Raw genomic sequence first — 12,744 nt, 5'->3', positions numbered from 1 at the left:
CAGGCAAATGGGTCGAACTAGAAAATATTAACCTGAGTGAGGTAACCCAGACTCAGAAGGATAAACATGGTATGTACTCACTCACAAGTGGATACTAGATGTAAAGCAAATGATGAGCAGACTACAACTCACAGCTCCAGAGAAGCTAGCTAACAAGGAGGACCCTGAGAAAGATGCATGGATAGCTCTTGAAAGGGGAAATAGATGAGATCTCCATGAGTAAACTGGGGAGGAAGGGTTGACAATGGAGGGTAAGGGGATGAAAATATGAAAAAAAAAATGGGATGGTCAACCTAGAACAAGGACAGAGTAGGAGAGCAATGAAAGAGATACCATGATAGAGGGTAATATTATGGGGATAGGGAGAAACTGGGTGCTAGGGAAGTTCCTAGGAATCCACAAGGATGACACCAAGCTTAGACTACTAGTAATAGTGGAGAGGGTGCCTGAACTGGGTTACCCCAATAATCAGTTTGGTGAATACCCTAACTGCCATCATAGAGCCTTCATCTAGTAACTAATGGAAGCAGATTCAGAGATCCACAACCAAGCACCAGGCTGAGCTTCAGGAGTCCAGTCAAAGAGAGAGAAGAGGGATTCTATGAGCAAGGGGCATCAAGATCATGATGGGGAAACCTACTGAGACAACCAAACCAAACTAGTGGGATCCCATGAATTTTAGACCAACAGCTGTGGCTCCTCAATGGGACTGGACTAGGCCCTCTGTATAAGTGAGGCCATTGTGTAGCTTAAGGGGTCCCCTGGCTGTAGGATCAGGATCCATCCCTGGTGTCTGAGCTGGCATTTTGGAGCCCACTACCTATGGTGGGACACTTTGCATAACCCTGATGCAGGGAGAGGGCCTTAGATCTGCCTCTACTGAATGTACCAGGCTCTGCTGACTCCCCATGAGAGGACATACTTTGTTGGAGAAGGAATGGGGGGTTGGGCTGGGGGGAATGAATTGTGAGAGGAGGGAAGAGATGGGTATCTGTGGTTGGTATGTAAAATGAATAAAAAAATTCCTTATTTAAATTTTTTTATTTAAAAATTCCTTAATTAATAAAATACTTCCACATAGACACAAAAGAGTCTAGTTTTTCCACCTCCTAGAAGTACATCAATAAAGAGCTTTAAAGCACATATATCTACAATGCAAACTCTGCCTCCATTCCATTTTCTTTTCCTGTCTGTTTTCCTTGCACTATGTAATATTTTATTTATACCCCTTTTCTCTAAATGATGTTGAAGTGTTTACATATTTCAAGGAGCTTGCTCTTCTTTTTGAGATAGGGTGTAGAATGACTATCTTTAAACCTAATTTCCTTTGAGAATTTCTACTTCCTCCCACTTCAACTCCTCCTGTCCCCCGATTTCATCTCAAATTCATGACTTCTTATTCTTTAATTATTGTTGTTGCTGTGTGATCCTGAGTTCATCTGGTGTTGGTGGAGTGTGTACCTGTTTAATATACACAATCCTAATATTTGATGGATTGCTATGACTACTTTCATCTTGAAGAAAAGTGTTAGGGGAATTATACATGGAATGTATTGTGAAGAAAATATATCACAGAGAGATTGCATTGTCTTATTATTAATTTAGAATCAACATATATTCCTTTAAGATGGTATTTTTGTCTAATAGGAATTTCTTTGTCTCAAACCCATGTATATAGAAAGGAAAATATCAGCAGAGTTGATGCTCATGGAATTCCTACTCAGCATCATCCAAGTGTTCACTTGCTACTGAAGTACAGTGTGTTAATTAGATCAGACACACCACAATGTGAACTTTTCTTTCATTTCTTTTTTCCTTTAAACTGATGTTGTTATTTGACAGTTTTATATATGTATGTAATGCCTTCTGATTAGCCTCTCCACTTACCTCTTTTACCTCAGTTCCATCCTTTATCAACCCCATGTGGCCTTCTAGTCCCTTGCTCAGATTTATGACTTTTGATTTTGTTTTATGATCACTTTCCTTTAATCAGGGCCATCTGTGCGGCCATTGGAGTAGAACTGGAGCTTGAGGTCATCATTAGTGAATACATAAAGAAAGGCAATAGTTCTCTGCTCCCTAAATATGGTGTACAATAAATATTTTTAATTATTTTTTTCCTCAGGGAGGCATAAGGCACACCCCAAGTCCCTAATCCATTCATGCCTGATTTTTGATGTCCCATTCATGTGCAGATCCAGTGCAGTCACCCCTAGAGGCTGTAAGTTCATTGTCCAATGACTGTGTATTGCTCAGGAAATTTTATAACTTTTTTTTCCTATCTTTGAGCTCTTACATTCTTGCCTCCCCATCTTCTACAATGTTCTCTGGGACCCACAGGGACTAAACTACCATGTACAAAGTCATTCTCAAGGTATGATTTTTATCCTCTGTTCTGACCAGAACTGAGAAGGTGAGGCCAGCCTGCCCCTGCTCCATAGATAGTTAAATGGTACTCAAGGAGTGGATGGAGTTTGACAGGCAGTGAAGGCTAATGTCTGACACTCTTGGGTTGAGTTCCCAGTCCACCAAGTACCCAAGTCATAAGTTATTAGTCCTTGCCTAATTACTTGAACTTTCTAAGATCTAGTTTCCTAGTCTATAAAATTTGGAAAACATTAGCAGCTACAGAATAGTATCCTGATAATAATAATAGTATTAAATTCTATAGCCCCAAGTGTACAGCTTGGCTTTGTTTTTGATAAACCTTACCCCCACACCTATATATCTGAGTAAACCTGCAGGCCAACTTTGCTCAAGAGCAAGTATTTTGTGCTACAAGGAAAGGGAAATTTATAAAACCCATAGTCTATTTCTTAACTTAAAAAAAAATAAATATCCTCATGAACTTAGCAGGTAAGTAAAAACATTGTTATGATATACTGTAGTGAACTGGTGAATGCATCTTTCTTCACGTGACCTACTAATATAAAGCTGTCAGGGCTAATCTACTTGGTTTTTATTCTAATTAGAATTCAGGCCCAGCTTGGGAATCATGATTCATGATCTGGCTCTGAACCCAACAGTTGGTAAACTGGGTGTCAAGATTTTATTAAGTATTGTCTTATCCCTGCCCCCAGCCCACATGCCATAAAGGGACACACACCTTACAGTTGGTTTTTGCTTGTATGAAATAAACTGTAATATTTGTCTTTTATTAAATACAGCCTTACAAAAGAAAAGAAAGACTACAACTTAAAAGATTGTAATCAAAGACTTGCATTCAGAATTGTCACTCCTGGCTAAGTCATGGTACCTGGAACTGCACCAGAGGTTGAATTTTTTAATTTGCCAGCGTAGGGTCTCCAAAGACTGAGATGTTCACACATTACCATGCTTATTTGCATGTGTGCCTGGCCTGCTTTACATCAAGACCTTCGTAACCTTTGTCCCACTCACTTCTGCTTTCTGTTCTGCTCTGCCTCTGTCATCCCGACCCCTCTCTTCAATGAACAAGTAAATCTAGGTTTGCCTCAGGATTTTTGCACTTTCTCCCTATCTGCTTAGAAAATTCTTTGTACAGCTTGCTCCTTCCATAATATGGTTGTTGTGGTTTGAGTATGAAGTGTCCCCCATAGGATTACATGATTGAACATGATCCTCCGTGGCTGCCACTCTTTGAGAAGGTTGTGTAGAACTGTAGGAAGTGGGTCACTGGAGGCAGGCTTGAGGCTCCACAGCTGCAGGCCAGCCCCACTTCCTGTGCACTCTCTATATCCTAAGTACAAATGCAATATAGCCATCCAGATTCATGTTCCTGTCTGAGGTCTGTCTATCTTTCCTACAGTGATAGACTATATTCCCTTGGAACTGTAAAATACACCCTTTCTTCCTCAAGTTGCATTTGTCAGAGCATTCCCTCCCCTTTTAAACATCTGGCATTTATTATCTTTTAACACTTCTTTTTTATTTTATATATAACTTCTTACAAGAGTACTGTGCTTAGATCGTTTCCACTTCACATTCCTGCTAAGTCCATTTAGTGTTGCACATGTATGTGTTTAGGGATGACCACGTGGAATTGGATAGCCTATCAGAGAGCTCATCCTTAGAGAAGACTGATTGTCTATCTCTTAGCATTGATTAAGTGCCTGTAGCTCCTGTTTGGGTACTTAATAACAGCAGCAAAAAAGTAACCAGGACCAACCAACTAAGGCATTTTGGTCTCAATCAAATCCATCTCCTTAGAGAATTATTTCCTTGTTATTATGCTGAAATAGCACCCTTCAGATTTTCCTTATAGCATCATACACACACACACACACACACACACACACACACACACGTACATATATTTGTAGCATAATTCTTTATTGACTCTGGGAGTTTCACATTGTGCACTACAATCCCACCCCCACCCTGTCCCTTCATATCTCCCCACACTCCTGCAGCGTCCCCTACAAACCCCAAAATTAATTAAAAAACTAACAAGAAAAACACCTTGCTCCTTCATCTTTTCCATCTCTCCAATACCTTTACGCCCATTCCAGTGGCACTGGGAGCTATGGTGAGCCACACAGCTCACCCCTGTGGTCCAATCAGCCCCACCTACAAGTATTCATTGCAATGAGTCATCAATCTGGCTTAAGGCCCCAATACTCTGGCACACCATTATCACTGGCCCCTCACCCAAATTCCTTTCTGGTGTCTTGCTGTTGCCTCAGTCATGGGGATCCTGCGGTTATCATTCCACAGGACCAGTCCCTTCATGTGTTCCAGGGGTCACAGATGGGGTGGATGTTTGGGTGGGCCAACCCAAGGCCCAGAATGTGGGTCTGGGTGGTAATTGAGCTGGTCAGTTTGGGCCACTGTATTGCTTTCATAATACTTACCACTATGTTTCAATGTTCTTAGTTTGTGAAAAGTGACTGAGTGATAGAATGGAGTGGCCAGTTATACAAAGATTTATAACTTAAGAGAAGGAAACATGCCACACTGTGCAAGACCACACAGAGAGAACCAGGATTTGACAGAAGGCAGAGGTAGAAGCAAGGAGATCTAGGTCAAATCTTTTGTGGGAGATAATGTGCAAAATGTGAAGCAGAGCATTTTGTGAAAATGTGAACACTTTGATATTGTCTAATTTTTGGAATTTCATAGGCTATATACTAGGAAGTGGGTCTCTGGCTGTTTTGTACCTGCCCAGGAATGATTTAGGGTACAGGAAATACTGGTTTAGTTGTAAGATAAAGGGAGTAGCTGTGGCTATATACTTGGGACTGGTTCACTGACGTATGAAAAGAATATTGCTGAGCTCTTTGTTATTTCAGAACATTAGCTTGCCTTGAATGACAGTCTTTTTCTAGATGGTAAGTATCTTTGTGGGTTTCCACAGGCTTCCACATTTTTTACATTGAGCATGTATGACTTTTTCAATAAGAAAAAATATTTACAAAGAGATTAGTATTTTGGTTTTACTTTATTCTACCTTCCACATTAGAATATGCTGATAGATTAATAGGCCTAATTAAAAAAGTCTAGATTCTGCAGCTTCTCATCATTTATTGATGCCTCAGATGATATGTATATTCCCAAGTTATTCTTCACAAAACCTGTTTAGTTTTGGTTAACTCTAAGAAGGTATAATCCTGTCATGCAAGAACAGAAAATAACCTGGCATATTCTCCATACTCCCAGACCGGTATCAGCCCTGGCAATATTCCTCACTGACGTCCCTAAAGATGACATTACCCTTCCATTGATGTCACTGAACCAGGAAGATGAAAAGCTGTTGAAAATAACTGTTTTTATTGCCAAGGTTTAAAACTTTAGAGATTGAAAGGTTAAAGTTAAAAATATGTATTTTAATTTGAACAACAGATGGCCTTGGAGTGACTGCAAGGCTGAATTAACTCTCGAGGCTCTATGGCTGTTTGTGGAAGGGAAAAATAAAAAAGACAACCAAAAACCCTTAAAAAGCCCACACTAGAACACCCAGCTCAACTGCTGGTGACATCAGCAGAATCTCTCTGTTCAGTAAGTCCTGAATTTGGCTTCATAGCATCTGTTATCTTCCAAATAGAATAATCTTCTATGAAATTATACTGCACATTTTCACTAATGAGCATTTTCCAGTTATCAGGGGCTTAACTTCATAGCTGCCACATCCCCTAAAGCCTCCATGTGATCTGAAGTAATAGACAGATCTTATTTCTGAAGTCTACAATGAATCTGTACTTTGACAAAATGTGTCTTGTCTTAGATTGAGCTCTATGGGAAAGAGTGAGATGAAGGGTTGCTTGTAGAAATTTTGTTGGGAAGTGCTCTTCTGAAATATAGCCATAAGGAAATTTGGAAGGCAAAACTAAGCTGAAGATTACTTAGAAGGCAATTCCAACTTGGGCCTCTGGGGAGCTCTGTTGATAAGTTACTTCAGAGTTCTTGTAAATTGAGACATAGAAGCCACCAGGTCTTTACATCCAAATATGGGCTGCTGTTGGACATAGATTGTTGCATGAGAGAATATTACCTTTGTTGGTAGTTTATTGGAGCTTAAGATAGTTTCAAATGAGAGGTTTAGCCAACATCCCACTGTCTGAAGGCTAATCTGATGAGGTGTGTATCGTAAGCAAACATAGTCTCTCTCTGCCCTATGCACCTATACTTTAGCAACTGTAGCATGTAGGTCCTTAGACCTCTGTGTAGCTCTTTAATTCTCATTTCTGTCTCTAGGCCTTGGCCAAACTTCCTACTTACATTATGGCATTTTTGAGATAAACCTTAGCAACTGGGTTTTAGGAATTCATTTCACTTATTCTTCAAATACTGCTAATAATGCTGTTAAGACCTGTTCATGGAACTGAAATAGGTAAATAGTATAGCTGGAGGAATGAATGAATGCCACATGTGGAGGAAAGAGGGAGCCCTAATAAGCTTGGAGGGAAATGGTTAGAGAAGATTAGAGCATGTCATAGTAAAAGGTGCTGGGTCCTGTGCTGCATGGTTTAACCTTTGACTTGGCATCATTCCACCTTCCTTCCATAACTCAGGCAGAACACTTTGGAATCATCCTTGACTCATCCCTTTCTTTCAGACCACAAGTCTATTGTTAAATCCACACAGTTCTACCAAACCTAAACTTCCCCATCACTTCCACTGCCCATCCTCTAAGCTATTTCTTGTCTGGATTACTTAGATCTTAATTCATCACTCTGTTTTGTCCTCACTAGTCAATTCTCAACAAACAGAAAGAGTGATCTTGTAACTGTATCATAAATTACTTAACACAGAATGAAAGTTGGAGGTTTTGCTATGATTGTTAACATTCTGCTTAGCTGGTCCCTCTCTGCCTTTACTTATGTTCATTATCACTCTGTGTCCCCCTCTTGCTGACATTTCAGCAATCCAGGCATGCCCATGTTTTCACTGAGGGGCCATTCATTTTTCTTCCTCATAGGATGATGGCACATTAACACTGAGCTAGTTTCAGCACTTCTTCCATGGCTTTGCTTTAAAAAATTCCCTTTATTAGTGAGGAATCCACTTTACATAAATTATCAGCTTTAAATCTCAATATTTCGTGAACACTGCTACAGTTTTATTTCTCTTGTTAGTACTATTTTTCTACTCAGTTCTGGTATATACTTCCTCTTTCTCTCCCCCTTATAAAGCAGGCTATCATGTCTTATTACATATGGTACATGAGAGGTGTCTCAATTGTTATTGAATGACTAGATCAGTAGGCCTGGGAAAGGGAAATTCTGGCTAGTTTAGTTGCCAGATAGCAGATTTGTCTTACCAATTAGGAAATATTTTTAAGTTTGGAGTACATTCAGTAGACAGCTTTTTAAAATTTATTGAACAATTATCTACATTTAAAAATATAATTAACTTCATGTGCTAATGTGAGCAAGCTTTCGAATCTTCTTAGGTATTTCCCTAGTGTGAAATGGCCTCTGTTTGTGTATCCAATGCTTAGTTTTCTTCTTGTTTCTTTCCTTCCTAATGAACTTTTAGTTTTCAATGTGTTTGATTTGTTTAGCATATTCAACTAAACAGAGGTCCTAGCCACTTGCACAATATATTACAGTAATTAGAAAGTCAGATGGTCCCCTGATCAAGTAGAGAGCATGGAGGACTAAAAGTTAGAAGATCTATCTTCTAACATCACCAATATTCAGCTAAGTATATGGAAAAGAACTGATATGGTGTGGTTAATATATCAGATTCTCAATATAATTGGGTTGTGTTTGTATCCTTTCCATTTTACAACCAAGGAATACAGAATATGAAAAAGTTATCTGTTCAAGATCAAATGGCTTAACAACTACAGATCCAGAATTGATCCCAGGTCTTTGGTTTAGACCATTAGGTGCTATCTATCATACTGAGCAAGAGAACTACTTATTCCATTGGAGCCAGTATGATTTTATATATGTATACATGACTTCTATATACACAAAGATAATTATCTACAGGATAACTGATTTAAAAAATGAATCAATGCCAAGTAAATTCAGGACAAATTTTCAAAGTTTATAAGCCATCTAAAATTTCTGAGTTTCAGTTTCCTTATCTGTAAAATGTGAATAACAGCAGCAGCTCTCAATGACAAGGCTGTGAGCTTTTCTAGAACAATTGACCTAAAGCACTTACTTACTTTAGTACCTGTCATGTAACATGTACCTAGAACTGATTCATTTATTGTTTGCTGTGGATGAATATTTATGTCCCCTCAAATTCTTATGTTAAGATTTTTTTCTTAATTTGAGACATCAAATTAGTGACTTAGTTACTCTAGTTTCCTCTTCTACCATGAGAAGATTCAGCAAGAAGTTACCACCTATGAGGCAGAAAGTAACCTCCCACAAGACACCAAATATGCCTTCATCTTGGATTTCCTTTCAATAAATAAATTTATAGTTTATTATCTATGAAATTTACAATGTTTGTTATAATTGCCCAATGGGCCAATATGTTATTATCATGATATTAAGAATGAAAGAGAGGGCTGGAGAGATGGCTCAGCAGTTAAGAGCACTGACTGCTCTTCCAGAGGTCCTGAGTTCAATTCCCAGCAACCACATGGTGGCTCACAACCATCTGTAATGAGATCTGGTGCCCTCTTCTGGCCTGCAGTCATGCATGCTGTATATATAATAAATAAATAAATCTTTTTTTAAAAAAAAAGGAATGAAAGAGAGTCCTATCACTGTGCACAAATCACTGTTCAGGAAGCTTTGAGTCATTTATACAGACAACAGCAAAAATTCAGGGGCTATGAGGGAATCTTATACTATTGTACAGTACTTGGAGTTCATGAAGGGCAGTGCTACTGAGAGGGCCTTTAACAATACACTGAAATCAAAATTCAAGCAAAGACAGTTATTTCACCACAGATGAAGCTCACAGTGGCCTAGGCATTCGGCTTCTCTAACCGGAAAGCTCTCAGCCTGGGCTGCTATCTTTTTAGGCAGAACATTATCTGGATTAGATTCCATGGCTGTAAACTGATCAGTGCATCTCTATATGCTGTCAAGCATCTGAGTCCAAGCAATCGAGCTATTTAATCAAATTAGTAATTTGGCCCCTTTCTATAATGTTCTCTCTGCAGGATTCTATTCAGAATCCTTTGGAGAGAAGTGTCCTCAGGAAGCAGTGGAACTTCGAAAAGCATCTTTCTTATTTCCTGAGGCCAAGATACTAAAAAGATCAAGATTTCTGCCATGCAGAGCTGTCTATGAACTTCAGTGTTTATTACAAAACATGCTAAAAGGTGTAGTAAGTGAGGAGGTTGTTTAATTACACCAATTTTGTTTTGAATGGTGAACAATGTAACAAGTGTGTTCATAACTTGTCTGGAGAGTGAGATCCAAGGATGGCTGTATGGCTAGTATTAGGGGCAATCATACAATATGATATAATATAATAATAATATAATACCATAATAATTATAATGACAATATTATAGTATATGATTAGGGATTGGAATGAAGTTGAGAAATAACATAGACCTTCTTTTCAAATTCCAGATCTTTCACTTACTAATTTTGACAACTTACGGAGATAATTTAGCATTTCTACACTTTGTTTCTGTGCGTGCATGTGTGCATGTGTGTGTGCGCATGCATACATGCATATGTGTGTGTGTGTGTATTGCATGTTGTATATGTGTGTGGTGTGTGGGTTGTCAATGCATGAGTATGTAGCTATGTAAACCATGCACACCATGGACACTACACAGAGACCAGAGAGAGATGTCAAGTATCTGCTTTACCATTTTCTTGCTTAATCCCTTGAGACAGGGTCTCCTACTGAACCAGAAGCTTATCATGTTCAGGCTGGTTAGTCTCAATGCTGGGGTTACAGACATATTTAGCCATGACAGCTGTTTTACATGGAGGCTAGGGATTCAAACCCAGGTCCTTATAGTTACTGAACTTCTACTCACTCAGCTTTTTTTACCCATACAGCCCCCAGATTTTTATTTTAAACTAGGATAGTCATGCCTGTCCGTGGCAAATGAATCTAGCAGATTTGCTTATTCCTAAATGTTAACTCCTCAGAGGATTTTAAGTTTTAGTTTGTTTTGTAGATGTAGTAGGTAGGTTTTAATGTTTAATAATTACATAGTACTGTAGGTTTCTTCCTTTCTTTCTGTCAGATGCTACCCTTCAGTGCAAACAAGTCTTGAGTTAAATTCTAAAATTAAGTAGACTAAAGAAATCATTAAAGACATTCTATAAGCATGAAAAAAAAATCACAGCTCCCTGTAATCCACAAATGAATAAATGCATGATTAGATGAATAAATGAAAGAAGGCCTTGGAGTGTATAAAGATCTGAACAGTTTGTCATGGAGAACTTACAGAAACTGCATGACAAGGTTTTGGATAAGATGGTCTGAGTGTCATCATCATAATCAAAGAAATGTTCTTACATGAAGAACAGAGGAGGAGATTCGAAATGGACATGAAGGGAAAGGGCGCTTTGTAAGTTCACTTCTGAGCATGTCAGAGTCTCCATTTAGTACTGAAATTTTCTATCACTATGGTAAATTTTATAAATGGTTATTTATTTATTTATGGTTTTTCATTTCAATTATCAAGGTTATCAGCATCTTCCTTTTGGTTTACATATTTTGTATATTGCCTGGGAAGCATTTCTCTAGGTCAAGGTTTAAAATAGATCCTTTATTTTTCAAAATACTAAAAATTTTTCTCAATAATTATTTTGTACATAGTGTGAGGTAGAAAGGTAATTTTATTTTTCTCATTAAAACTCATCATTTTAGAAACATAACTTGTGTCAAGTGTCCCAGCAATTCCATGTTACTTACTTTGACCATACTTGTGGTCAGGGGTATGTGGGGATAGGAGTGCATATGTCAAAGTAATTTCATCCTGTATCTAAGGCAAGCGGGAGCCTGTGGTTAGGAATTTTTAGGGGGAGATGTCTTTTCCTTACTGTCCCTTTCCCTAGACTTATCTACAGTCAAACTGAGACAGACTAAGTTTTTCTTTTGACTGTAAATTTACTACTTAATAGGGATACCAATATTTAAGTACCTGTTTTATTTATTCTATTATTTTACTTATTTTTCCTTACTAGCTACACAAGTCACATGTGGCCTAATAAAATCAAGATTTTATGTCACCAGGAGTTAGAAATTTCAGCAACATTATTCAGCTTTATTATTGATTTTGATCTGAAGGACTTGCAATTCCCTCTGGTAAGGAAACTGAAGTTTGAAATGCTTTGTAGTTTCTCTGTGCATTAAAATAGATGTGAAAATTTTAGAGCTGTTAAGAAGGCTTAGCAGGTAAAAGAAGTTTTCTACGCCTGATGTCCCGAATTTGATCCCCATGATTTCCATGGTAGAAGTTGAGAACTGACTTCCATTGTTCTGACTTCTAAAGGCATGCTGTTCTCTCTATGTCTCTTTGTCTCTCTGTCTCTGTCTCTGTGTCTCTGTCTCTGTCTCTGTCTCTCTCTCTCTCTCTCTCTCTCTCTCTCACACACACACACACACACACACACAAATGCAACAAAACATTAAAAGTTTTAATTCAAACTTACAGGTGTCTGTACCATGAGGATATCTGATAAAATCCTACTCTTTCATGTTAAAGTGTATGTTTCTTTTTTTTTTTTTCTTTTACTCTTTGATCCAAGCAAAAGCAATTTTGTTATAGGGCATGGTAGGGATCTTGTTTTAGTTTTGTCTATAGCCATTCACTGTTTATTAATGATTCATAGAACATAAGTTTTATAATGCAAGTTCTCAGTGTGTACTACTGAAATGAGCACCAAAAAAAAAGATATAAATAAAACGTAGTTCCCATCTTGAAGGATCTACTCAACAAAATTTAAGAAAAGTCTCAATTATAAAAAAACAATTTTACATCCAGATGAAAAAGAATTTAGATACCCAAACAGTCATGGCCAGAGACAAACCTCTGTGTGACATATTTTATTCAAGCTTTCAAAAACACAAAGCTGTAAACCAATATTAAAAGTTTTAAGGAAAAAAAAACTCATTGATAAAGGCAAACATAATAATAATAATGATAATGATAAATTGCTCATCAGCATTCTTCCAAACCAGGAAAGCACAGAATGATTTATTTTACAACCTGAAAGTAAATAACTTCCAACTATGGTAGCTAAACTCAGCAAAAATATCTTTAAAATTGATGAAGAGATATGACATTTTAAGATAATCACAATTGAGACAGTTCATGAACATCAGAACAACAGTACAGAAGATCTTAAAAATATTCTATAAAGACATGGAAGAAAGAAA

Source organism: Onychomys torridus, chromosome 4, assembly GCF_903995425.1.
Source record: "Onychomys torridus chromosome 4, mOncTor1.1, whole genome shotgun sequence".
NCBI lineage: Eukaryota > Metazoa > Chordata > Mammalia > Rodentia > Cricetidae > Onychomys > Onychomys torridus.
The sequence above is the reverse complement of the archived record's forward strand: the minus strand, read 5'-3'. Positions refer to the sequence as shown.